At 39.8% G+C, this 25710-nt stretch overlaps 1 protein-coding gene across 3 annotated transcripts in view; it reads right to left on the bottom strand.

Annotated features, from left to right (window-relative positions):
• The window catches only part of LOC144090484 (uncharacterized), a 214589-nt gene that overhangs the window by 31239 nt on the left and 157640 nt on the right, over window positions 1-25710 (bottom strand). For all 3 annotated transcript variants that reach the window (XM_077621961.1, XM_077621964.1, XM_077621962.1), the window contains one exon: window positions 17934-18072. The gene's annotated coding sequence lies outside the window, so the exon portion shown is untranslated. The remainder of the gene's footprint in view (window positions 1-17933; window positions 18073-25710) is intronic.

The following is a 25710-nucleotide window of genomic DNA, read 5'->3' as shown; positions in this document are numbered from 1 at the left end:
GGCCGTAGTTTTGACACCACTGATGTAAACACTGGGTGTCCTTGCGCTCATTAGGTGATTGCAGAGGCTGCCTGTTCTCCATAAATCAGAGCCCAGGTTATCAAGGCCTCTGATCTTAACCGTAGCGGGCGCCCAGCTGTCTACAGCCGTGCGGACTGGGAACAGCAGGATGGGAGCACTTCAATTCACCCACCTCCTGCACCATTCTCGCTTTGCAAATAAAAAAGTTTGATATTCTCGTAAGCTGCCGCATACACATGCTAAGCGTTCCTCAAAGCCAGTTAAAAGTCGGCCGCCGTGACCCCGACGGCGTGCGCTTAAACGTCCCGCATTTTTCGCTCATCGGGTCAGCCTTTGGGTACATCGTGTGCCAGATCGGTGCGACCTCGGGCTCGTGTAAAATTTGTTGGCGTGGCGCTGGTGTAAAAAGAAAAAAAAAGGTTTTAATCGCAGTCGTGAGAAAAAGAGGGCTCAGCCCCAGCCAAAGATGAAAAAGTCTGGAGAATTAAAAACGGCTGTGTCAGTTTGACTCGAGCCCCCTCTCATACCACCATAAAGGTTACTACATGCCAGGTTCAAGCACAGTATCACCCCTCGCGCACATTCCCTCCCTTCTAATGTAAAACACACTTGAGTCGCATGTTCGCCTGCCTACTAAATGTTACAGCACCGACATCCCGTCCTCACATGCTACTCCATTTTTTTGTATTTATTTAGTTTTGTGACGTGTAAGCTTCCTCTGCACTGCACTGATTATTTCCTGCTGCATAACAATGTCCTTCAAAACAATACTAAAGATGACGATAAAGGTCACCACCAATGATGCTAAAATAGATTTTGATAACAATCAAGAAATGATATTATCAGAATTCTTGACATGCAAATTAAATGAAAACTATGTAGTGGTAGGCTTATTATTTTGACCAAACCTATCCAAAACTTTGCAGGAATATTAAGGTAATTAATTCAAATCAGTGCCTGGAAATAACATTTAGAGAGGTTTATACTTTTTTAAATTGTCTGTGAAGCACTTTGAAGATTTGTTGTTCTTTTTTTGAGTTGTGAATATATTTTTATATATATTATTCAAATTTGCACGCTGAATGCATATTGATGAGATTGCATAATAATTGCATACAATTTAAAAAGATTTATTCTAATCTTCTCAAACACTGTAGAAATTGGTTCCCTGTGGCAACTTCCAAAAATATTTTTCTAAGAAAAATATATAACAAATTGTTATTTTTGTTATAGTTGTTAGAAATGTGTGTTTATGTGTAAATTCAAACAATTAAATTTAAATTCACAGTAATTGTGGCTTTGTGCTTTGACCATAACTAAATCTGAATAATTAGGAATATTACAGGATAAGTTGCATTGCTCAGGAATTCTGAAAATCATACAAAAGTTAGTTATTTTCACCTTGTATTTTATATTATATAGTTAAACAATGTTTGTTAGGTTTAAGCATAGCTGTGTACATATTTTTATTTATTTGTGTTGTCGATGAAGTACAGCTGCCATGTGGCTGCATTTTGAGCAGTTTAATGTGTATTATTAGATTTACGGTAAAAACAGAACTTTAAGCGTAACAAAAAGCAAATGGCTAACTAAGGGCTCACAATCAGTGTAATATTGTTTTTTATGAGACATAGATTAAAAAAAAAGATGTTATTGTTGATTTTTCTTTCCATTTGTAATCTTGTTAGTCAAGTGAAAGTTGATTTATATTGAGATAGGTGCCTTTCCTTTAAAATGTTTATAACATGCATTGAAACCAGTAATCTTTTCACTTAACTCTCAGTTGTTTTTGTTATTAGCTTAAAATGGTAATAATATTAATATATTCTATGTTGAATAGTATGTAATATAGTCTGGATTTAAAAAACAAATGTTGAATTTATATGATATATCCCATTAGAGTTAATGGTTAAGTAGAATTTTACATAGTGGTCAAAGACAAGAAATGCTAGTTACCTGAAGTTTAAAGCAAATAGATGGAAGAAATTACATGTATATATGTATATATTTTGAATGTTCTTTATAGGGTAAACAATTATGGTAAATAAATGACATGATCCATATTTTATGATATTTAATATATATATTTTTTAAACTGTCTATCCGATGTTGACGTGCACTAAGCGAAACATGTGTGTGTTCTGTTCACAAGGAGTTCCAATGTTTCTATTAATGCTGTATTAGTGCCAATGAAATTTCCAGCTTTCATTGCATTCCTAATGTAAGACGCTTGAAAGGGTTGTTCCGAATGAGTGGCGAGAGAGAATCAGGTGGAACGTGGAAGTGTTAGTGGTCCGGGAAGAGTGATGGACTGGCCTTAGAGATTAGAATCTTTTTAAGAGCGGCATTTTTTTGGACCTGAAAGCCTCCCTTGATGGCTCAGGTTTCTGGGTGAGAGGTGCTGAATGAAACTTCATCTAAATGAAGCCCATGAGACTTTGTTATGCAGGAACAGGTGGATGGGAAAAGTGACGACTCACAATGATGGAGGCGCTGCATTGTATGTGGGGTTTGAAAGTTAGATAAAGGAATCAGTTGTTCTTGCTCGTTTACAATCTGAATGGAATTTTTTTCATATCTGCAGTGGCAGGTATCGGAAGTCAGTTTTAAGTTAAGAGGTGTTAAATTTAAGCCGTTGGAACAGGGGTGTCCAAACTTTTTATTCTTTTTCAGGTGTTAAAGAAAATATCAGAATTGGGTTAAGAAGATCAGGTTTTTAAATCATTATTATTCTATTCAAACTATTACTTCATTAGTTGACATTGATGGAGATAGACGTCTACTCCATTTTGGCTGGGGGACTGGCAGCAATTGCCGTCAATGTCAGTAAAACATGATTATTCAGTCCCAGCCTTCCCAATTGAAATATATTTGTCTATAAATGTCGATGGCAGTCAGTGAGTTAAGGGCTACCAGCAACAAAATATTCCCAAAATGTAAAGATATTGTAATATATATAAGGATTTTCGCATTTAAACATTAAAACTTCATCAGAAGTTAACTCAGGAATGCTGGTAATGTAGTGACCACAAAAAATATCAAGAAAATCCCAACCATTGATTTATCTATGCAACCATACAAGTAGACAATATACTTAAAGAAATATAAGTATAGTTTTCTACATTGATTGGAAATGATGGAGACGCTAACCCCATTTAGTGCTAAAACTGAGTAATGCAACTGAATGTAGGCTGATTTACGCTTCCTTTGTGGGCCAAATTCAATGGTATTCTCATCATTTGATCCCCTAGTACTGGTACTGCTACTACTACCACCATCATCACCCCCACTACTAATACTGCATCTTATAAACTGGTATATATGAAACATTTTTTAAGAATTGAACGTGCGCCTTATACTCCAGTATGCTTTATAGTGTGGAAAATCCAGTACATAGCAAAGGGGCAAATCCTTGATGTTCTCCCGTATTATCGCACAAGCGAAAACATTTTAAATGTTTATATTTTTGTTCTTGGGAGTTTTTGGGCCTGCCAAAATCTGTCCAAAGTCAACAGCTGTTGTGACATCACTGAGAGGGTGTGTTCAAATGTGCAATTAATGCCACTAAGTTGAAAATCCAGTGACACTTGCGACTTTGCCAAGTGTGAGTAGTTCCCTACTATACATTGAACGGCAAAAATTCAGTATCATTCATAAACACACCACCAAACAAAATCTAAGTACATAGGAGGAAAGAGATCTTAAATCCAACTACCTAATGGGCCTATTTAGTGGAACACAAAGGTATCATTCTATTTTATGAAGGGCTACAGGGGCCACAGGTTAATTGCACCTTCTGTCATTTCATGAGAGCAAGCTGAATTGTTCTTTTTGTTACTACACATTACTGGCATAGATAGTTTGAACAAAGACACAATAGATGTCGTAAATAAACAATCATTTTAGACCAATTAAGTGAAATGGAATCACTTCCTGCGGAATACCTAGTGATCTCTCATGGCATGGTTTTAGGAATCGCTGCCTCAGATCAATGAGCTCCAGCACTACAATTAACCTGTGAATGCACCTGTTTCTTTTCATACAATAGATGAGCCCTACCACTATAACAGCTTTGTGTTCAGCTAGGCATTAGGATTTTAGAAGTCAATGTATTGTCTGATGAGTTACTGCTGATATCTGATACTCAAAAAGAAATAAACCAGATTAATCACTAATGCAGTGAGATTAAATCCTAATGAACCATCCATTCAAATGCACTAATGTTTTTTTTTTTAATTACAATGGATACCGGGAAAGCTAACTTGTGCAGAATATGAAATAGGTAAGAAACCCAATGTCCCTTTTGTTCCCTCCAATTTGAGCCCACCAAGAACGTGCATTTGATAAAAAATGAATACCAAAAAGTGGATGTTAGCTTGTTTGATAGCACATTAATGAATTTACCACCGATGAGATAATTCATAAAATATGTTTTTAAAAGCACCTTAGTGTATAATCTTAAATATGTGAGAGTAACTGCAGAGTGCAGACATCTGAATTTACAAGTTTGCATGTTGAACAGCCATTCATTCATTGGTTGATTGCAGGTGGTTAGTCTACAACTACAAAGTGGTTAGTACAACCATACATTGTCTTTTGCAATTAGTCTAAATGTAACAATGTTAAATCTGTATAATGTAATGGATGTGTTTTCTTATGTTGTATGTCTCAACTTTAGTTCTACGGTGTGTTAATAATGGCCAGTAAACCATCTGTGAAAGGAACTGAAGTCTCAACGGGTGAAATTTTAACACGAATTACAAATGACCAACATCTTTTTTTTTAATTTGCCCTGCGATTAATTAACTTATTACATATCACTACACGCTTGTTAGACAGAACCGGATTTCAAGATTAGTACACTTGAGTCAAGATCATTATTTAAGTAACTTTGTGATTCGCTGATTCAAACTGTCGATGTTTCCAACATAATATACGTCCCTTGACTCAAAGATGGAGAAACACTGCCTGGCTGATGAGATTAACACATACCATCAAAACACAAGTGTAAATCTCGCCTTTCCAGTCCAAGCACTCTTGCGGGAATTTTCCGGAAGTGTTCCTTCTAATGTTGTCTCATCCTGTCCGAGCCCAGATGTGAGCTGGGTGGAGAACAAAAAGTTTGACTTTGATCCGAGTTGGTTAAGTGTTGTAAAGAAGATGAGCGCTTGATATTAATATCTATCGACAGGCCGGACAGGTCAGAGCTACTCCCCACCTCTAATCAACCCTTCCCTTTAATCAAGTGTGGTCTACAATCTCCCAACTACTGATGAACAGCACTATTGAGTTACTTCAATCTTGGTTCACACAGTCAAGCCAAACCAGGCTCATCGCCCGTCACCAAAGCGCCATTAAGAACATTCCTTCCCAGCAGACGCACAGTACGCCGGTGCGGCGGGCGACGTGTAATGTGTGTAATTTGATGGGAGGCTGCAAAACAAGGAAGCGGGGAATATCCTGGCCACATCTTTAACCTATTGAGGCGGGGATGATGTCATGATTAGAAGAGGAAATTGGGATCCCTCCAAAACCTAAACACCCCAAGGCTGTTGAGCCAGCCGTCCAGACGGCTGCAGGGATCGGGACGGGCGGGGGGGAAAGAGGAAAAGTGTGGGAGCGAGGAGGGGGAAAAAAAGCGAGAGGAAGAAGCTCGGATCAAAGCAGAGCGGCGCCCAGTCGACGAGGACGAGCTCGCTCCTGGGTTAAGCGTCTGTGTGAAGATATACTACGCATATGTGCATGTCTGCCTCCAGCCTTTTCACCCAGGTCTTTGTGTCATATATATATATATGTTGGCCTTTCACGATATCTCTCTCCGTCTCCTCTTTGAACGATTCGGCCTCAAGTGTGTGTGTGCGCCAAACACACAGACACCTCACAAAGGAACTGTTAAACACATCAGGCTGCGATGCTCTTTGTGGATTCCTTCCTTTGCAGCGGTGAGATACACAGAGAGGTGATGAGGTGAAGGAGACGCAGCGCAGAGACGTCAGGAGGAAGAAAGAGGGTAATTGTGCTCGGACGGGATGCCCTCGCATGCCCCTTCCGATCCCCCTGCAAACGCTCACGCATATATCGCGTGATCACGTGTGAAATCCGACCACAAGGCTCTCTGTTGAGGAACAACTGACGGGCTGTGAGGACGAGGAGAATTTTGTTGGTTCATAGCAACACTATAATCTCCCTCGCTCGGTCGTCAGTGGTGCTATTATTCCCCCTCTCTTCCCTTGTCAGAAGACTCAGCTGAGTCTTGCTGGACGGAAGCCAAGGTGGGCATAGGGGGACTTGGAAAACACTCATTTTTCAGGCCCAACTTTCTCTCCTTTTCCCGTGTTCCACTACTGTGCACTTTGCTGCTATACAAGGGGTGTTTTTCAATTGCATGGCGATGAAAATATTTTTTCTGGACAACGGGTCAGGATTTGTTGAGCCAATGCAGCCATTTTTACAAAATCTTATAGCACACCCATTGATATACATGTCAGAAAACTGAAATGAGATTTGAATTATCTCAATGACCCTGTTCTAAATTGAGAGTGGCGACTACTAGGGATGTACCGATCGCATATTTTATTCATGCGAGTCCTGTCCCAATCACCTGAATTTGTGAATCTGCCGATACCGTGTCCCATCTAATAGCTAGGGAATGTGTACAGCAGGAAAAATTAGCACATCCAAATGTATTTTTTTCCACAACTTGAACAAAGCTTTCCAACATTACGGTGATTGCCCAGCAACCAATTCATGGTTTATCCTACCTACTGCCCTATGTTTGGTTGGGATAGTCTTTAGCACCCCCATGGCTCTGGTTATAATAAGTGGAACAGAAAATGAATGGATAATATCCAACATTAAAGCAATATAAGACGATTATTCACATTTTCTTTTCAAAAATCAGTTGTGCAGTGCAAAATAAGGTAGTGAACAAATTATTTGTTTCTCATCAATAAACTTATTAATAAAATACTATATAAAATAGTATGTGATCAATTGAACTCTTTGGATTATGATTTTCTTAATTGTTATTCTATCGTTCAGCAAAGTCTGTTTCACTAGTTTGCAACACTAATCACGAGTCAATTACACCGATCAGACGTAACAATACAGTCACATGACCACACACAATCGGAAATCCTATGTTCAATCACATGGCATTTTTAAATCAACGTAAAAATAATCGGTTTTGCATAGAGAACTTTCCTTTTATTCATCGCCTCGTGGTGTAGAGGTTCACAAACATGGCGGTCAATTTCTGTGTGCTGTTAACTAAGGCGCTTCCTGTTTCCCTTCCCTGTCACTCTGAGTTAATCAAGTTTATTTTAGTGTGAGAACAGCATAGCCCGTTGCTGGTGTGCACTATACAATTAAAGTCAACTCAATTCATCACATGGTGCATGTTCGTGGTACAATTTTCTGCTTATGAGGAAAATTGGGGGATCTGTTCTTTGTTCACTTCCTGGTATTTTTGTAACCAGGGTAACCAAGCCACAATCACATCCGAAAGCGAGGAAATGCTGGTGTTAGCAACATCCGTGGTTGCATAACTGGCGAGGCCTCTGGAAAATACTTGGGACCAATTTGAATTCAAATGTGTCCAACATTATCCTTTTAAGTTGTATGCTGTTCAAAATACAGTTGGAAGGTTTGCTATGCAAAAAAATCTTCGCCATGGTTTTCAAATTTTCAACACGCTCTGTCGAAAAAAAAACGGTCAGAAATCACAACCCTGATGATCGATGACTCGCAGCTTCGCTTTGTTTGGATGTGTCGAAACGAGCTAAGCCTCATTCCCTCAGGGTGAAGACACTGAGGGAATCACTTAGAGAGTTTTAAAGACTCAAACTGCCCCGCCTCTGCACATACAAGTCGACTTTGCCTCGTGACCTCCGACACCGTGAACTCTGCTCTTGCCTCCGACTTAAGCAAACAAGCCATAATTCTTCATCAATATGTCCTTCGACAAGCTGAACAAGGCAGCTGAGGCACAGAAGTTGATTAGCCTTGCGATATATATGGAAAAGTGGAACAAGTGTCTTTTCTATAACAATAAAGTCGTATTATATGCTCATACATGAGGTAAAACTTGAGTAATAAGGGAATAGTGTCTTGTAAATGCCCTTGTTGCTGTTTGTTTACTCCTGGACTCTACTTTTTCCATTCAAAATTCTTATTATAATAATAATGGAAGCTGATGCAAATTGGACTGACTACCACATTTGTTAAACCGGTTAATTATGATAAAGCACAAACCACATTAAAACCCAAACTGAAATATCTTAATTCTGGTGCCCACTCAGGGTGTTCCCACCTTTGCACCCAAAGTTATATGGGAGAGAAAATCTGGTAGCAGAACACACTCGGGGGAAATCATATCAGACTACTTTTCCAGATAATCTAAACATACACAAACTACAGGATGTAATAATTAGGGAATATTGCACTAACACAACATTCTATTCAGATTGAGTTAGGGTCCAAGCACAATAATACAAAATAACAATTACATAATAAGAGAGCAAAATGACAACATCTCCGGAAATTGCCCGAGTGGTCAGCCATATAATAAAATAAAGATGTTAATTCATTTGTACTCATCATTGTCAACTTTAAACCTATCAAACAGAGCAGCAATTTATTCCAAAACAATCATGTGGACAACTGTTGGGTTACAGAGTCACTACCTGGAAACAATGTTGTGAGACTATGGTTTTTAAGTGTTTATTTTTTAATGTATGTGAATTTTGAACGTACACAGTGCGACTAACAATGTTCGGCAAGACTCGAAAAGGCTGTGATTAGTGCAGCGTAATTCTGCTTAACTGCGGTCTGGCTAAAACTCAAATTCACAGCGGTGTGAATTCCAAAGGCGAGTCGATCATAATTGCAATCTTTCAGCGGCAGTTTGCATGGCATCCAAGCAATGTCGAGGTCTGCGGCACCACAATATCAAATTAAATGCATATTTTTTCCACCGATACCACTGATATTAGTCACAGACTACTGATGTAATGCTTTCCCCCCCAATAGCCTGATTTAGTCCTCCATCTATGATTATGTCGGCACACTAGAGGAGGATATCCAAGACTTAGAATGCTGCAATCATCGGAGGCCACCTGATCTCTTTCGGAAGCACTAAACGACCCGCGTTCGGCTGGCATCCTGAGTTTGTTTAGGCCCTAATTTCCCTCCCTTACTGGCGTGTGTGTTTACCTGCGCCATCGTACGTACATATGTTAGCATGCACACGTAGCCCGCACTTAGGCTGTCACGGCCTCGCTGGATGGCGGCTGATTGCTCAGATGTGCAAAAATGCGTCAGCCGCAGGGTGACCCTTGCACTTCTTTCCAGCTCGGCCAATTTTACCTGAGCCCTCGCAACGGTTACGAACGGCGGCGGCGGGAATAATGGGGCTTGGCACGGCTCTGGAAGCTATTTGCCATCAGTGGAGACTGATTGGAGCAGCCTGGCGGAGGGAGAGCCGAGAGGTTGCCGGTTGAGGCTGAAATTAGCGGAGGGCAGCTGGGGCCTCTGGTCGGGTGTCAGGCCTGATTAGGTGGATGCCGGCCTGGCCTACACGCCGTGCAGACCGCGTACCCCGAAAAACATGTGCATGAACAGTCCCAGGCATGTGTGCAAAGGACACGATGCCAAGGACTTCAATGAGAAACAATCTGTAAAGAATAACTTCAACTTTTTCAGAGGAGCCCTTAGTGTTCCGCTGACAAGTATTGGCTCCAAGTTAAAGGAGACCCAAGACAACCAAGGACAGAATTCGCTCATTTTCCATACATCCCAATTTCAGATCAACATAGTTCAACTTGGCTAAAGCCCACATCGACGGCGCCTTCAGCCCCCTCGTTCTGTCGCCCTCTTCCTCTAACACATGAGTGAACAGGAAACGCATGTAACTCATCGCCTAGTTCCTAAAATGCACCTTTTTGCCAACAAATCCTAGAAAAGCTTTTCACGAAGAAGGAAAAAAAAAACGTGACGAGGCTGCCAAATGGAATATCACTCTCGTGAGGCGAGTGCGCTTCAATGGTTTGCTCATCATATTCCCGCTTGATGTCACACTTGTCGCGATTTCATGACACATTAAAGCCGTTTCAGCGATGATGCCCCCCACCGCCCCTTCTTATCCTTCCTTTCCGTCGGCAGGGGCCTACTCAATGCCTCCTTTACTCAATGGCATAGTTGGGGTTCGGTGTGATCAAAATCAATTTCATTTTTGTTATAGTTTCTCTTGCGTAAAGTGGTGTAAGGACCCTGAATGAAAATTATTATTTTATTGAACAACTTATCAACAATCATACGTTCATACTAGCAGTTCTACCATTATGAGTACATGTAGTGGTACCTTTGAACACAAATGACCCAATTAACATCCCCAGTAGAGATGTCCCAGATCCGAGCAAGTGATTGGAAATCCATCTTGATCACGTTATTTTCAGGGAATCGGAATCGGGTTTTTAAAATGTTCAAAAATTGTTTTCGAGTATTAACTCATTGGCTGTGATAGACATGATCCATTTTGACTGGTGTGCTATTTTTCCCTTCTAAATACATTTCCAACGTATCAGATCAGGCCTCGGTATTGGCAGAGCTCCAAAATCAGTGGACTCAGACTTGACACGCATACAAAAATATGTGATCAGGATATCCTTCATTCTTACTGATAAAAGCTGCCAATTTCTTGCTTTGATTATTGAGCAAAACATCCAAAATTGGAGACACGAGAACTGACTGATGATATCAAACTCAACTGAACTACAGGACGGACATGAACAATTTTTAAATAACTGTCTCCAAACCATTTGAAAGCAATGCCTGTCTGAATGTAGCCGAAATAATGATGAAGAAAAAAACATTAACTGAAGACAATAAACAGCAACATAAGCTTTATGTTAACAGGCTATGGAAAGACTTTCTATTGGTTTGAATTGGAAAGATAATGATACTTTTCAAGGAGAAAATGACACTGTCAAGTCAACCAAGTGCTTGTTCAAAACTAATTGTGTATTTATAGTAATATGATTACAATTTTGTGTCATTCATTTCTTGTTAATATGAAACTGAGCGGTTTGACTGACCTGCAAATTTCAATTGTTTCTAACCATGATTTTATGGTTTCCTTCTTATCCTTCATCATTTGTATCCTTCTCAGGTTTATCCTGTAGATGCTCACTGAGTGTAATCGTCAGAAGATCTTCTGATCTTAGACACAACAGTGTTCTGAACATTGCTTGACTTTTGAGACATTTGAATATTTTTTATCTAATAATCAATGCAAAATTGGCTCAGTACCACTGGAATAAGAAGGAAGTTTACTTCTATAATCAAATCATTGGACACGAAACTAATGTTCGACAAATAAAAATAGACTAAAATGTGCTTAATGAAATCAATTTGTGGGATTTTAATTGTCTGTGAAAGCAACAAAAGAAAAAAGCAAACCGATTTAAACGTCTATGAACCTCAAAAAGCTTCTCATCTAGAAATCAAAAAGCTTTTAGAGAAGAAAAAAAAAACGGTACCCAGCCGCCAACTACAATATCACTCCCAACACACTCGTGGAGTGTGCGTCCAGCCGTTAAGCCATCAGAAGCCTGCCTGATTACACTTGTGGCGATTACGGCACACATTACTGCCATTTCTGCTCAGACGCCAATCAAATATGAATGGCTTTCCCTCGGAGAGGGGCGCCTGCCCAGGGAAACAGCTTCCTCTGGAAAGAATTTTGGAGGTGAAAAGTTGTTTTAAGGGAGACGATTTGGCTGAAAGATGAGAGTTGATGGAGGGGTGAAGATGACCCACTAATGTTTGGGTGGTGGGGTCACATACTTGGTTTTGCTAGTAATTCATGATGTTATTTTTGTCAGAGCATGCCAATGAGAAGAATATCCTGAAGCAAGGATTTGGCTGTCATTTGTACATACGATATGAAAAAGGCAAAAAATGCCATTACAATATAATATTTATATTGCTGAAGAATGAAAATGGCCAGATCAAAATAGTTTCTGAAATTACTACTATCTGCCCTGTCATTAAGTAGTACCTACTCTTAAAAAAAACCTTTAAAGTTTCCAGAGACATTGCAACCAGTATTTTGTCTTTATGCACGCACTGATATTTATGCTTGTTGTTGGGTTTATTCTGGGATGTTACTATATGTTCGTTTAATAGGTAATGAAGCTATAAATTAATTTGTGCTATACTTTATGTTGGGACCGAGTAAGCTCGAGGACACTTTCCCCCCACATCTGCTTTCGAGGCCAGTTAATTGTTTTCAGGACTATTGACCGAACAGGACAACATGTTCCAGACCGAGACTGTTGATCTGAGTTGGCAATGAAGATCTACGAGGGACTCTTAAATTGCTTTGACTTGGATTCCGGCAGATGGCGATAATCGAATCAACTTCCGAAAATACTCGCATTATTGTTTAAAAATACGGTCGCTCTCTTTACCTTGTAAAGAAATTCTTATGCTTATTCGTGAAAATTCTTACGCAGTTGTTTTGGTTTCCGATCTAATATGAGATTGATGTGGCAGTTGTTTTTTGACCTTAATGGTGTTATTCGGTTAGCTTAGGCAATTGTTTGAATCAGATTACCTCAAATGTTTTCATTATGCGCCAACTAAATTGACAGAGGAAGATGCCGTTTCTTTAGATTCATCCTGGACGAGGGCGAGTTGGGAGTGATTTTCCTTGCAAGTTGTAGCCAGAGTATGTTAATGATGTCTCCCTGTTTTGATTAAAGTGTATTGATAATAAACCTATCACTTGTGTATTCAGGTATTGAAAATTTAAAAAACAAACAAACCGATATATGTATACTTTTGCACTAGTGTAAGTATATCGTGAAACAAAACCGGACTGGCATAGGGTTCAATCCAGGCAGTGGAAGTTGTTTGCCTGCCAGTTATGTTTTACTTTCTTCATACATGCAGAATAATATTTTTAAAACTCATTTAGTTTACGCCTCTTTGTTACATGGTTTCTTTTAAAGTTACATGTTAGAACATTTTAGTGAAAGGAGTGTACTGTTACCCACAATGCCATGCCTGGACAATTTGGTACCTGTGGTTTGCAAAACTGAACTTTAGCCATTTTGTCATGCTACAATGAGGAACATACAATTAATTTATTTGAGTTTTATGTGAAGATCTCAGTCTTTCATATCACATTCCAATGAAACATATTGACATGGTTATAACGTGACAAAATGAATACTTTAAAATTGAGGGAACTAATACGAGTAATGGAATCACGTAAGATGCGTTTTGTTATTTAGTCTGACTTGTTGAAAACATGCAGTATCTCTTACAAAAGAGGCTATAAAAGCCAACAAAAAGGAATCTCATCACATGCTGATTCGTCACTGTCACAGTCATGCAGGAAATCTCACATTTTGCACAGACAGCTGGCAAATCAGGCAGTAATCCGTTTTCGTTTCATTTGTCTTGCCCTTTCCATTCAACACTTTGTTGGCTAAAATAAAAAAGCAGGCTTTAAATGCATCGACACAGATTTTTGCTCTTAACGAGGTGAGCAGAGAGAAACGTTCCACCCCTCCAACTGATAAATGCCAAAACAGCCCTCGTGTCAAGATGTCTTATGAGCTATCATAAACAATTTTTCAGTGTCTGAGTCAGGCATTCAACAGTCAAATTGTTTTTGACCAGCTGTCAAACCAGCATTGCAACCATGACACTGAAGCAAAAAAACAGCACTGCAAACATTAAGGTTCTATCAGTGGGAATGTTTCATTCCAAATTAATTGATTATTCTCTACATGAACACTGCATGTAGTTCTGCAGAAATTAAAACAGTCCACGAGATACAGGGAAAGGTGCAGTTCTTTTTTCTTTTCTTTAAAAAAAACATTTTTTCCCCTGGCCTCCAGATTTCATGGTAAATTAATGGCTGTCATTGGCCCTGCTTGCTATGGAAAGAAAAGAAGACTGCTTTTTTTCTGGGCAAAAAAAGGAAAAAATTGGAAATACATGCTATTTTTTGTATGGTGACAAGTTTGTACTGCACAGTCGCTCTATTCAGCCAGTCATTCTGTTTCAATCATGATATAATAGACAGGAAGCGCTTACTGTATTATCTCGTGGCTCCATCCTTATGAATGCTGGCTTGTCTATCTTCCTTTTACATGGGAAAATAATTTTGATGGCATTTTGTCATTATCAAGAATGGTTGGCATATGTACCGAGCTGTGAAGGGAAGTATAAAACTTTAGACTAAATGCAATTAATACATTTATGATTGCAATTGTTAAAGCCTATCTATTCATTTATTTGGTTGAGGTTTTTTTTGTTATTTATGTTATCTTATCTTCTTATCTTATCTATCTTATCGAAGTCAAGCAAATGCACCACCGTAACACAAGTGTATACAATTTATAAACTCCTGTTTAATCATATGGTTACATATGAGTTGGCGGCTATCAATCTCCCCTGACATACCCTTACATTCCCTGTTCACCCTTTTCCCTCGGTAACCTGATGCTTTTGTAACACTGTCTATGACCACGACACTTAAAGATGCTAGAAAAGATGCTACAACAACTGACAGACAGCAGGGCCATATTTTGGAGACAAATCCAATTTTCTTGTTGCCTTTTGACCATTCTGTCAACATAATGCCCTAGCTCAAGGGTGTCAGACTCAGGTTGGTTCGCAGGCCGCATTAACATCAACTCGATTTTATGTGGGCCGGACCATTTTAAATATAATATTTAGATTTTTTTAAAATAAATTCATTAAAAGAACTGGATTAAAAGCACTGAATATTCCGTTTTTTATAGATCTAAAACAATGTTTATTTTAGCTTTTTTAAATATATTTTTTATATTTTGCAAAATGATTTTTTAACTAAAAACACAGAAAAAAAAAATTAAAAAATTACTATTATTGATTTAAAAGGGTGAAAATCAGGCCTTTTGAATTGCCTTTTGACCATTCTGTCAACATGATGCCCTAGCTCAAGGGTGTCAGACTCGGGTTGGTTCGCGGGACGCTGGAGCCTAACCCAGGTATCTTCAGGCGAAAGGTAGACTACACCCTAGACTGGTCGCCAGTCAGTTGTAGGGCACACAGAGAGACAAATGACCGTCCAGCGGGAATCGAGCTTGCGCCTGCCTGCACTGAAGTCAGGCGAGTGAACTTCTACACCCCGAGGCGGCTTCTCAACAAATACCATAATTCAAATGAATTTTTTTCCCCAAAACAAAAGCCTTACATCAGACATCGTGATTTGTGAGTTAGCAATACTTTTCCGGTTGTGAGCAATACTAAAATGTGTTCGGGCATATTACATATTTTTGCCTACTACGAACCTGTCAACCTCGGAAATTGCTCCCCTTATTAATGATTACAATTCCCCTTATTAACCGATAATAAAACATACAAATGCAACGCGGCACATATTTACTCACAAAGGGCGCCAAAATGGGGAAAACGAGATCGGTTTTTTAAAAAAAACGTAGCACTTAAAAAAATCCCTGTACAAAAGTCGTTATACGGCGTACACAATTTGGAATGATAAAAAAATCGTATTAAAATACGGGAAAAATATGTTTATATATATATATATATAATTTTATTATTATTATTTTTTCTGACAGAGGAGCGTATTCTACAGAGTTCTATTCTAGTCCTCTGCTTGACTCTTGACTGTAGCATGTCACACACGCCGAATCCACACTCTCATGACGCCTATGCTTTTGATTCATCTTCCTCCATATCTTTCAAGAGGACGGCCAGCAAGGAAGCATTAATGTGAACTACTCTATTCCTGATAAACTCCATTTGTCAACACTCCGTAATTCCCATCGCAGCCATTGCACGGTCCATGCAATTCCAGCGTATATCATGTGGAGTATTTGAAGTATTCTGCAGACTGACATGGGAATTGCTTCAATTAGAAGAGGGTATTTTTTTTAGTGTTTGTTTATGACATGAGCAGCAAACAAACTAAAAAAGAAAGCTGTGATGAATCATGTTTTCAAATTACCATTAGCATGTCACTCACTTTATCAAACGATTAGACATGCCGTGGTCAGGTTGCTATTTTGAGCTGCGTTATGGTAAATGCTGAGCCCTCAAATCCTGTAGGGTCTGCGGATGGCGCCACTAGTAGCCAGTCAGTCTCACCCCCGCCTCCGAACTCCCCAGCCAGCAGCACTCAGAGCCAAGGTCCAGGAATTAGCGCCAGCACCCGTCCAGACAACAGATCAATGGGACCGGGCCTGTATTGATAGGGCCACTTGGGCTCCAGAAGTGGCTGCTAATCCTTGCAGTTTATCAGCCACGCTGGCCGCCTGGATTCGTTGTCTGCTACATGCTTACACTTGTGGCTACGCACACACTTTCTTGTAAACATCAGGAGTTCTTTTCCCATTACTTCCAACAAGCACTCATGATAGGGGTCCCCCACTTCTTTCATCGCGGTGCCATTTTCCCTCAAATGTGGCGTCAACTGCATTACCTTGGGTGTTAGGACTGCAGCTATAGAGTTAGTGTGTTTGAGTTCAACCCGGCTGGGTGACTGTAACCGTATCCAGTGTCCTGCATGTTAAAGGGGGGTGGAGAAGGAGGTGGGGGGGGGGGAACAGGAGGCACGCTGGCTAGTAGACAGAAAGTCTGACCGGAGTGTGGCCCATTGATTCTAATAGGCATTTTTAGGACGCCTAATGATGGGAATCTATTCACGCCTCACTTGTCACGCCTTATTAAGGCAAGGCAACAATGAGTCCATTCACACTGGCTCCAGTTACCTCACTCAACCCTCCGCTTTACAGCCGCCTTTTGCTCATTTTGACCACACAGACATTTGACCGAGGGGCTTCTGGGATATCAATCGAAAATACTATGTTTCTCCTATATAATTATATCTTCATCATCTTAAAACTCGTCGCCTATTTAATTAAGTTAATGGAGAGAGAAACCTGCTTTCCCCCCATTAACTACCTGGATTCAATGAGTTTTCAAAGTGGGGGGCAATACACCTTCATTCTAAGGCATCATTTCAACAGGTGACATTTTAGGTTTTGTAGGTTTTATCCTTAGTCTTCCTTGACATTGCTTGCCAGATAAACAGGATTGCAATATTGCCTAAGAAAAACATTTTCTGTGCCAAAAATGTGGTTCAGTGTCAAGTTGTGAAATTTCATGGTTGAATAAAGATCTTGCAAAATTAGCTAAGTTACTGAATTTTCCCCCTCAACCCTTTAATGCATGAATTACAACATTAAAAAAACAAAAAATATTAATAACTCAATGGCTCCCAATGACTGAGCTAGACATCCAAACCATTTTGACTGATAGGGTGAAGAATCATACACATTTAAGTATAAATGAATGCGGGTTAACACACAAAAAAACAATAATTACTTTAAAAAAACTATTGATTAATTGATTGATAGTGACTATATAACAGGAATTTGTTCCATCCAATCCTACTCAATTCTATACCGTAATTTAAATACTAGTCAAAGACCAAAAAATAGAATCCAGCAAGCGTTTCTCCTTCCGGTAGTGACATAAAAATAAATGTTTGCTCCCTGTCAGGCCTGGCCATATATCAGGTGTGTGACAACGCCCGCAGATAAACAACGTGTACCACCTTGCATTCCTGCTCCCCATTTGTACATGCATTTGTGTACACATGCTTTTAGTCGGCCACTTAACAGCCAGGATTAAGTCTTCATGGAGATAATTGCTAGGTGAATGTAGACGGCGGGCTGCTATGTGTCACTCAAAAGAACCAAAGACAAGTTTTTTGTCAACTCCTACCTTTTGTCTCGGTGTATAATATAATGTGAGGGCGGGATAGAGAGAGGAGCAATTGAGCAGGAGAAAGACTGTGTGGTGTCATTAAGGGGCGGGACCGACATTACCTTTGCAGGTAGGGTTGTTTGTTCATCGTCACATGAAGTCTAAAGATGAGGAGTGTCTGTAAATATTGATCTCCCGGCTGCATGAAGCACTCTCCTCTCACAGACGGCTTCACCCTGGAGGTCTGCGCTATTGTTCCTCCTGTTTGACATGGAGACACAAGTTCAGATATGAAAAGAACAGAAGCGATGCCTGCCTTTCATCGGGAGACACAAATGGCATATGGACATGAACAACAAACAAAAGACAAACTTTTGCTAGGACCGCAGTTCTTTTCACTGCGCTTTGATAGTTTTATTTGTCCCAAAAATAATACTGTCACATAGTGTTTATTATGGATCATGCTTTTATCTATGACATCTCAATTTGGAACGTTTTTTTCCCAGTATAAGAGAGAAAATTATTCAAGGAACTGGACATGATCTAATATTTGGCATTATCTCAATCTGATAAAGTTTAATAGAAACCTAATTAACTTGGTTCAGAACAACATTATATAACATGTCTAAATGTACATTTTAGAGGCTTTTATTTTGGTCTGTGTGAATGTTGAAATATTGATCACTTCACTTAGATACATTCATTTTCTGAACCGCTAATCCTCACTAGAGTCAGGGGGTGCAGGAGCCTTTTCCAGCGAGGGTTATGGATGAGGTACACAAAAACAAACAAGCAGTCATGCACACAGACAATTATGGTGTATTCAATCAGCCTAATTTGCATGTTTTTGGCATGTGGGAAGAAACCAAAGTAACATGAGAAAACCCGCACATGCACAGGCAGAACATGCAAACTCCACACAGGAAGGTTTGAACCCACCGAGGATTGAACCGTCGATCTCCAAAGTGTAAAGCAGACATGCTAACCAATCATCAACTGTGCTGTTTGTTGAATTTAAAATAACGAAGATGTTCAAAACGGCTCTAAACATGAGGCCATTTAAGGAAAAATACCACAAATATTACAAAATAAATGTCTAAGTTTCCTAAGATAATGCTATCAAGTGGAATTCAACCATTCCATTCATGGATGACTCCCAACATCGCATATTTTTCAACAGGTCAAAGCGGAGGCAAATTGTTTGTAGAAATGAAATATGTAAACCAATTCTATGACATGCATATCCGTTGCAAATATTTTTGGATCATATTTAATCATGGCACTCCTATAATATATGCTCAGCACCAATAACAATGTGCAATATCTTGAAATCTGTGCAATGTTTTAGAATCTGTGCAATATTTTAGAATCTGTGCAATATTTTAGAATTCTGTGCAATATTTTAGAATTCACCTAGCCGGGATGTGACTTTTTATACTTTTATACTACTATTTATGTTTTTTATCTTTTTGTTGAAATGCCAAACTGCATGTGTAGAGCATTTTTAAATCACATGTAAATAATCAATGCACTTTTATGGTGTTTAGGGTTCTATTTGCACATGCAGAGTTGAAAATGGGTCAGCAAAGGCGAAAAGTGAAATGCCGTAGCTCTTGATGAACCACCTTGGCACTTAAATGTAATATACGTCAACAGGTACAAAATGCAGAGTGCTGTGCAGTAATGCCCCTGCTGGATGTCATCTGACTCGGGAGCCGGATGTCTCGCAAAAAGGCAGATCTTGTGATTGGTGCATAGAGAGAGAGCAATGTTGGCCACCATTCAGAGGTCCTGACCGCGACTTCACCCCCTACCTCCTTTAGGGCCAGGATGAGAAAAGAGTGAGAGAAAAAAAATGACTGACTGCTAGCAATAGATTATGCACACTGCTCAAAGGCCCCTGCAGCCATCATTAAACTTCTCGCTCATGCCATTGAAAAAGGGATGGATGGGTTTTAGGTAAACTCTAATGCACTGCCTTAAAAGGGAGTCATAAGCGGCCAAAGTAGCGGAGGTTTTTTACAGGTTTTCACTTATAGCCCCACTATCACAAGTTTTCCAGACTAATTAAATGATAAAACTGTGTCAAAGACTATTTGGAAGACTTACACAAATCCCAAATGATTGAAATTGTGCAATAAAACCATTTTGCTACTGCGTAGTTCAAATTGATGTCATTTTCAGAGGTAAGAATTCCAGCATCAGGCATATGACTCAAGGGCAAACAGTAGTTGAGACTCGTTTTTATTGTGGATGAATCAGAATATGAAATTGAAAGTGGGTGAGAGGAGGAAATTGATCCCGATGAACAAGGACAGCCGGCTTAATGTGCTCAATCCACTCAGATCACCACTTTGGTCGAATGTACCAATCGTCATACCAATTTACAAATTAAGAAGAAAGCTTATCTGAAAACGTGTCATCTCATTTAAAACATTTCAAGCTTTCTATAATTATATTATCAACTTCTTATGACATGAAAGGGAAGTCATGCAATTCTTTTTGTTCTGTTTTTGGGTGGGTGTAGCAGGTAGGCAGCAATGACCACATGCTCAGCAATGTGGAACATGTTGAGTTGATGCTATCGATAACGGCACCTGTCTTTGGACAAACGTCGCGCAGGGCTTGTCCGTTTCAAGGCCCGAGGTGGTGGCGCCATACCTTACATGACTCTTTGACATGTGAAATGTGTAAATCCACCAAATGGGACTTGTGCACGTCATCAATCATGAAAAATAGCTGTAAACAGTTTGGATCATCGATCAAGAACGTGTTTTTGCAAGCTTGGAGAAACAAAATAATTAGTTTGTATGCATAAATCTCTAAAGACAATGTGTTTGGACCTATCATAGCACAGTTGTTGACTTTTTAAGTTAGTCAATCCTCAGTGAATTAAATGAAATCAATCTCGTCTCAATGCATTCTTACATAAAATCCAGCATCAGGGGACTTTTGGTGGTCCCCCGAGGAGGTCTACAACAGTGTGAATGCTGCCTTTGAGCAGCCAAGCCTGACACAAAGGCATCTTTTTAAGTTGCTCAACATCATGAGAATCGTTGACAAGCAACACATTGAACATCGCTGAAATCCAGCACTTTTAACAATAATCATTTTATTTCTAGCGCTTATCTCATCTGGTAATCACTGTATCTCAAGGCCTTGCCTCAGACCTTTGATAGGCCATTGAAAGGTCTCGCACACTCCCATGAAGCCACTTTATGTGTCTTGTAAACTAATGTAGTAGTGTGATAATATACCGTGGTTTACTGTCTGTCAACACAGAATGGTAAATCTAAAATCATTTTATGTCGTATGTAAAAAGTCGACAAACACCTGCTTTCTTAAAGGGTACATGGTGTCTTTTTCTAAATTAATGAAATGTTTAAAATTCTAACACATGAATATATTACTATGTATGAAGAAAAATTGCAAGTTGCCCCCTACAATATCTATCACTTCTTGCATATGAATGTACATATGATGTACCTAGTGGGGAAGCATCAGTGCCAGGTAGGACTTCTCTACTGGCCGAGCATAACTAGAAATCAGAAACATATCCATGTTGAAATACTATATTCAGACATTTCTAGATTGAAGTTAATTTCGTTTTTTTTAAACAAATTAAAACAAAAAAGATGGCACCGTTCACGCGGGAGCCAGTGGCAGTAACTCTGTACACTCTTATGCTTTTCGTGTTTTACAGCCCTTCTATCTTTTTTTTAAATTACATTTTAATATTTCTTAATACATTCCTTTTTACTTTACTTTGTACTTTATACTTTTTACTTTAATGTTTTTACAACTTTCCTTGTTCTGTTAGCCTGGCTTCTTTCGGCTACTTCTTTTTTGGAACCATTCAGCCATGCCTACGCTGTCACACACATGGGACTAGCTGTTGCAATACGCAGCAGCAGGAGCTACACCTCGGTGCCGCCGGAGATTCGGAGCTGGACAAAAGTGCCGGGAGAAGAGGCAACACTTCTGACCAACCATTCCATCATGGGATAAGATGGAAGAGCTGTCGGCGCTTACCAGCAACGGAGTCGAGGGGCTCTACTCTGCTACTGTTGTCTTCAGCTCCAGACTACTGAGGAACTGTGCGGATAAGCTTGGAAGAGTGACTGCATATTCTCTACCTCAGTCACAGTCTGCAGAAGTTCCCCATCTTCTGGAAGACTTCCTGTGTGTGGTTCCAGTTTTTGTCCAACTTTACGTCTTTTGAGTCTGTATCCGTTTTTGCTACCACAACCAAGATGGCGCCATTCAAGTGGCAGCCAGTGGCGGTAGCTCCGTCCACTCTTGCTTGTTTTGTGTTTTTGCTGCTTTTTCTGCCTTAATGATTTGATTTGGTGATTCTTAATGATCCCATTTACTTTGATTTGCTTTGTACTTTCTGCTTTTGCTTTGTTGTTCTGCGGCCTTTGCGACTATACGGTCTAACTTAGAACTATGCCTTTTCTTGCTACTGTCACAAGGAAATTTCCCGAATACGGGATGAATAAAGTTATCCAATCCAATCCAAATGGATGTATTACAATTTAGTATGTAAAATTATTCTCGGGGCAGCACGGTGACGAGTGGTTAGCACGTCCATCTTATAGTTCTCATCGCAGGTGGGTTCCGAGCCTCCAGTGTGAAGTTTGCATGTTCTCCCAGATCTAGTGTGAGTTTTCTCCAGGTACCCTGGTTTCCTCCCGCATCCCAAAAGCATGCATTGTAGGCTGCTTGAACACTAAATGTGGCATAAACGTAAAAAACAAAGAATAATCTCAAACCCTATATAACATAATCAAGCTGGTATAAAACTTTTGGAGAGTCACTATTTTCCAATATTTTATGGTCTAATTGGTGGTCTGGCAATTGTTTGTGTGTGTGTTGGTGGTTTTTTTTTACGTGTTGTAAAATCTCTGCCTCATCGCCAGCTCAGTGCTAATTGTTGCTAATGGCAGTCTGGCCTTGTACCCTGAGGGTTTGAAAGCCCATAAATCTTTGTAGCTTGTTGTTGTTTGACAATCAGGGTCATCTTGCCGACCAACTTGTGTTGTCGAGGTGGAGGGGGGGCATGCTCGAGTAGCAAATATCCATCGTGAAGGTGCGCCACTGCAATCCAGCGGCAGACGTTCAACAGACCTCTGGTGACAGATAAGTGGCGAGCGAGCCTTGACAGGTCACAGCTTCCAATGCTACGGGACACCTAATAAGTGCTACTTATCCGACCTCAAGACACACACACACGAACAAGCAAAAGACCAGTGCAAAAGAGAGGCAGGATGTGGACACTGAAAGTGTTGCAAAACACCTCTGGTAGGGAGAAACGAAATACAGTGGAACCTCTACTTAAAAATGCTTCTACATATGAAATATTCATGTTATGAAACCCTTTAATTTTCAAATTACTGTTCCCATATACGAAACCAAGATCCAATTAACGAAATCCCCTAAAACGTTAATACTATTTCTTGTATCTATTATCTTATTTTGAAATTATCGTGAGACCGTTGCGTCCTGCTTGACAATCTCATCATTTTCTCTTAGTTTTTCGTATCATACAAAATTGGGACAGGGCGGCCCGGTGGAGCGAGTGGTTAGCGCGTCGGACTCCCAGCTCTGGGGTCCTGGGTGCAAATCCAGGTCATGTCCATCTGTGTGGACTTTGCATGTTCTACCCGGGCCTGCGTGGGTTTCCTCCGGGTACTCCAGTTTCCTCCCATATTTCAAAAACATGCATGGTAGGCCAATTGGACACTCTACATTGCCCCTAGGTATGGGTGTGAGTGTGAATGTCCGTCTGCCCTGCGATCGGCTGGCCACCGATTCAGGGTGTCCCCTGCCTCTGGCCCGGAGACAGCTGGGATAGGCTCCAGTACCCCCCCACGACCCTAATGAGGATAAAGTGGTTCAGAAAATGAGATGAGATAAGACAAAATTGGGACACTTTAATGATTTTTAAAGGGTTATGTAGGTAGTTCTTTTGAGTATTGTCGATGAATTAGAACATTTATATACTGTTCTATTTACGAAGTAGAGGTACCAGAGGTTTACAATCATTTTCCAATACCGAATGAATTTGAGGTAAAACTATTTTAAGTTAGGAGTGTGGTCATTGTATGAATCAAATACATATCTCAGGGTACTTTTACTGTATTTTTTTTTTACTCCTGGGAAACTAGCTATCAACAAGCACTCTATTACTTTTAAGTGTCTGTAAATATTTTCCATTTTTTGTCTGTTTTAAGAGGTACTGACATGTAAATTCTATAATGTCTGACGCCAGTCTGTGTTTACACGTCCTCTTGCAAGAGTCGAAAAGTGGCAACAACAGCAAGTCAATGTGGATCATGTTAAAACGAGCCAGATTAATGGATTATGATGACTTTTGAGTGATCATTATTGATTTCCCGAGGTGCACTCGAGTCTCGAGAAGAGGTTGCAGCCGGCGACGTCTTCTGCAGGCCTTCACATGATTTGGCGTGTGTGAATAGTGTCGTTTGTTGGGATACGAGGGGAATAGGCTCTTTGTCGAAAATGGGAAAATTTGGAGAAGAGGGCACCGACTTAATACCACTGATGCGAGAGGAAGATTTGTGGTAAAAGCTTACTTCTGTGCGGAGCAAATACTTTGTCTAATGTGGTAGGAATCAGATCTGTTGCTTCGGAATGTATTTTTAACAGTTAAACTGTTTATTCATAGCAAAGATTCTGGTTGTCGTTCTAAATTCTGGCTGGCATCATAACAATTTTAAGTGATGCGGATATCAGAAATGAAGAAAATGAGCATGCGTGTGAAACAGCAAACTACAGGCTGAATTTTGGCCGTTACTGGCTAACTCGTAACCTAAAGCAACATAGGCAAAAATAAAGAAAAAAATCATAAATCAGGCTACAACAATGGGTAAATAAAGGTTCATATTACAGAGCTACAAAGATTCTACACGATTGGTTCACAAATGATGGTGGAGAGGGACTCCACAGTTAGTGCCCACAAGAAGAAGAAGAAGAAGAAAAATATATTTGAGTGGTGCCTTGAGAGGCCTTCAAAAATGATGGCCTGTAAAAATGATATCTGCATTTAACCGTGAAGTGAAGAGCATGAATGCAATACAGTGGTAATTGGTGGTTAGCACCTTTGCTTCCCAGGGTGGGGATCTAGGTTTGAACCTCTGCTGGGACATAGTTTTATGAAGTTTGCAGGTTCCCATTAACTTTTCCTTGGGTACTCTGATTTCTTCCCACAGCCTAGAAACATGCATATTAGGCTCACTGATGACTAAATGGTTCATTGTGAGAGTGTGAGTCCTTCTTTGTCTGAATGCACCCTGCAATTGGATTGTGAGTCCTCCAGGGTGCAGCCACCTTCTCTCACCATAAATTAGCTGTGACAAAATTCAGTTACCCACAATCCTATATTCATTGTTTGCTGGTGTCATGTCTTAATAATGTCCTATAATCCTGGCAATTGGACAAACAATCCATGGTAGAGATTTTCACCAATTAATATCACATTCCATGGATGAGATGACTTTGTGTCTGTTTTTTTTCTACTACAGTATCTCATTGGAAGCCTGTGGACTGCTCTGCTGCCAATTGCATGATACACATTATTAGTAAAACTTTGGGGTAAAGAGAAAGCATAACTCTGATGTTAAAGGTAATTCAATAATGGTGGTATTTGTTTCTAATTGTTATAGACAAGTTGAATGACACAAATAGAGTTGTAGGTCAATTCACAAATACCCCAAGTCAAAAAAAATTGAGATGTGAATTGCCACTTAAACAATGTTAAACAAATTATCAATAATAAGAATTATAATATTAATCATGATCATTATTATCATCATATCATCATCATAATAAAGCCATATAAATTGCAAAAGTCAATTCAGGGTGTTCCCCACCTCG

This window comes from Stigmatopora argus, chromosome 16, assembly GCF_051989625.1.
Source record: "Stigmatopora argus isolate UIUO_Sarg chromosome 16, RoL_Sarg_1.0, whole genome shotgun sequence".
Taxonomy (NCBI): domain Eukaryota; kingdom Metazoa; phylum Chordata; class Actinopteri; order Syngnathiformes; family Syngnathidae; genus Stigmatopora; species Stigmatopora argus.
The sequence above is the reverse complement of the archived record's forward strand: the minus strand, read 5'-3'. Positions and strand labels throughout refer to the sequence as shown.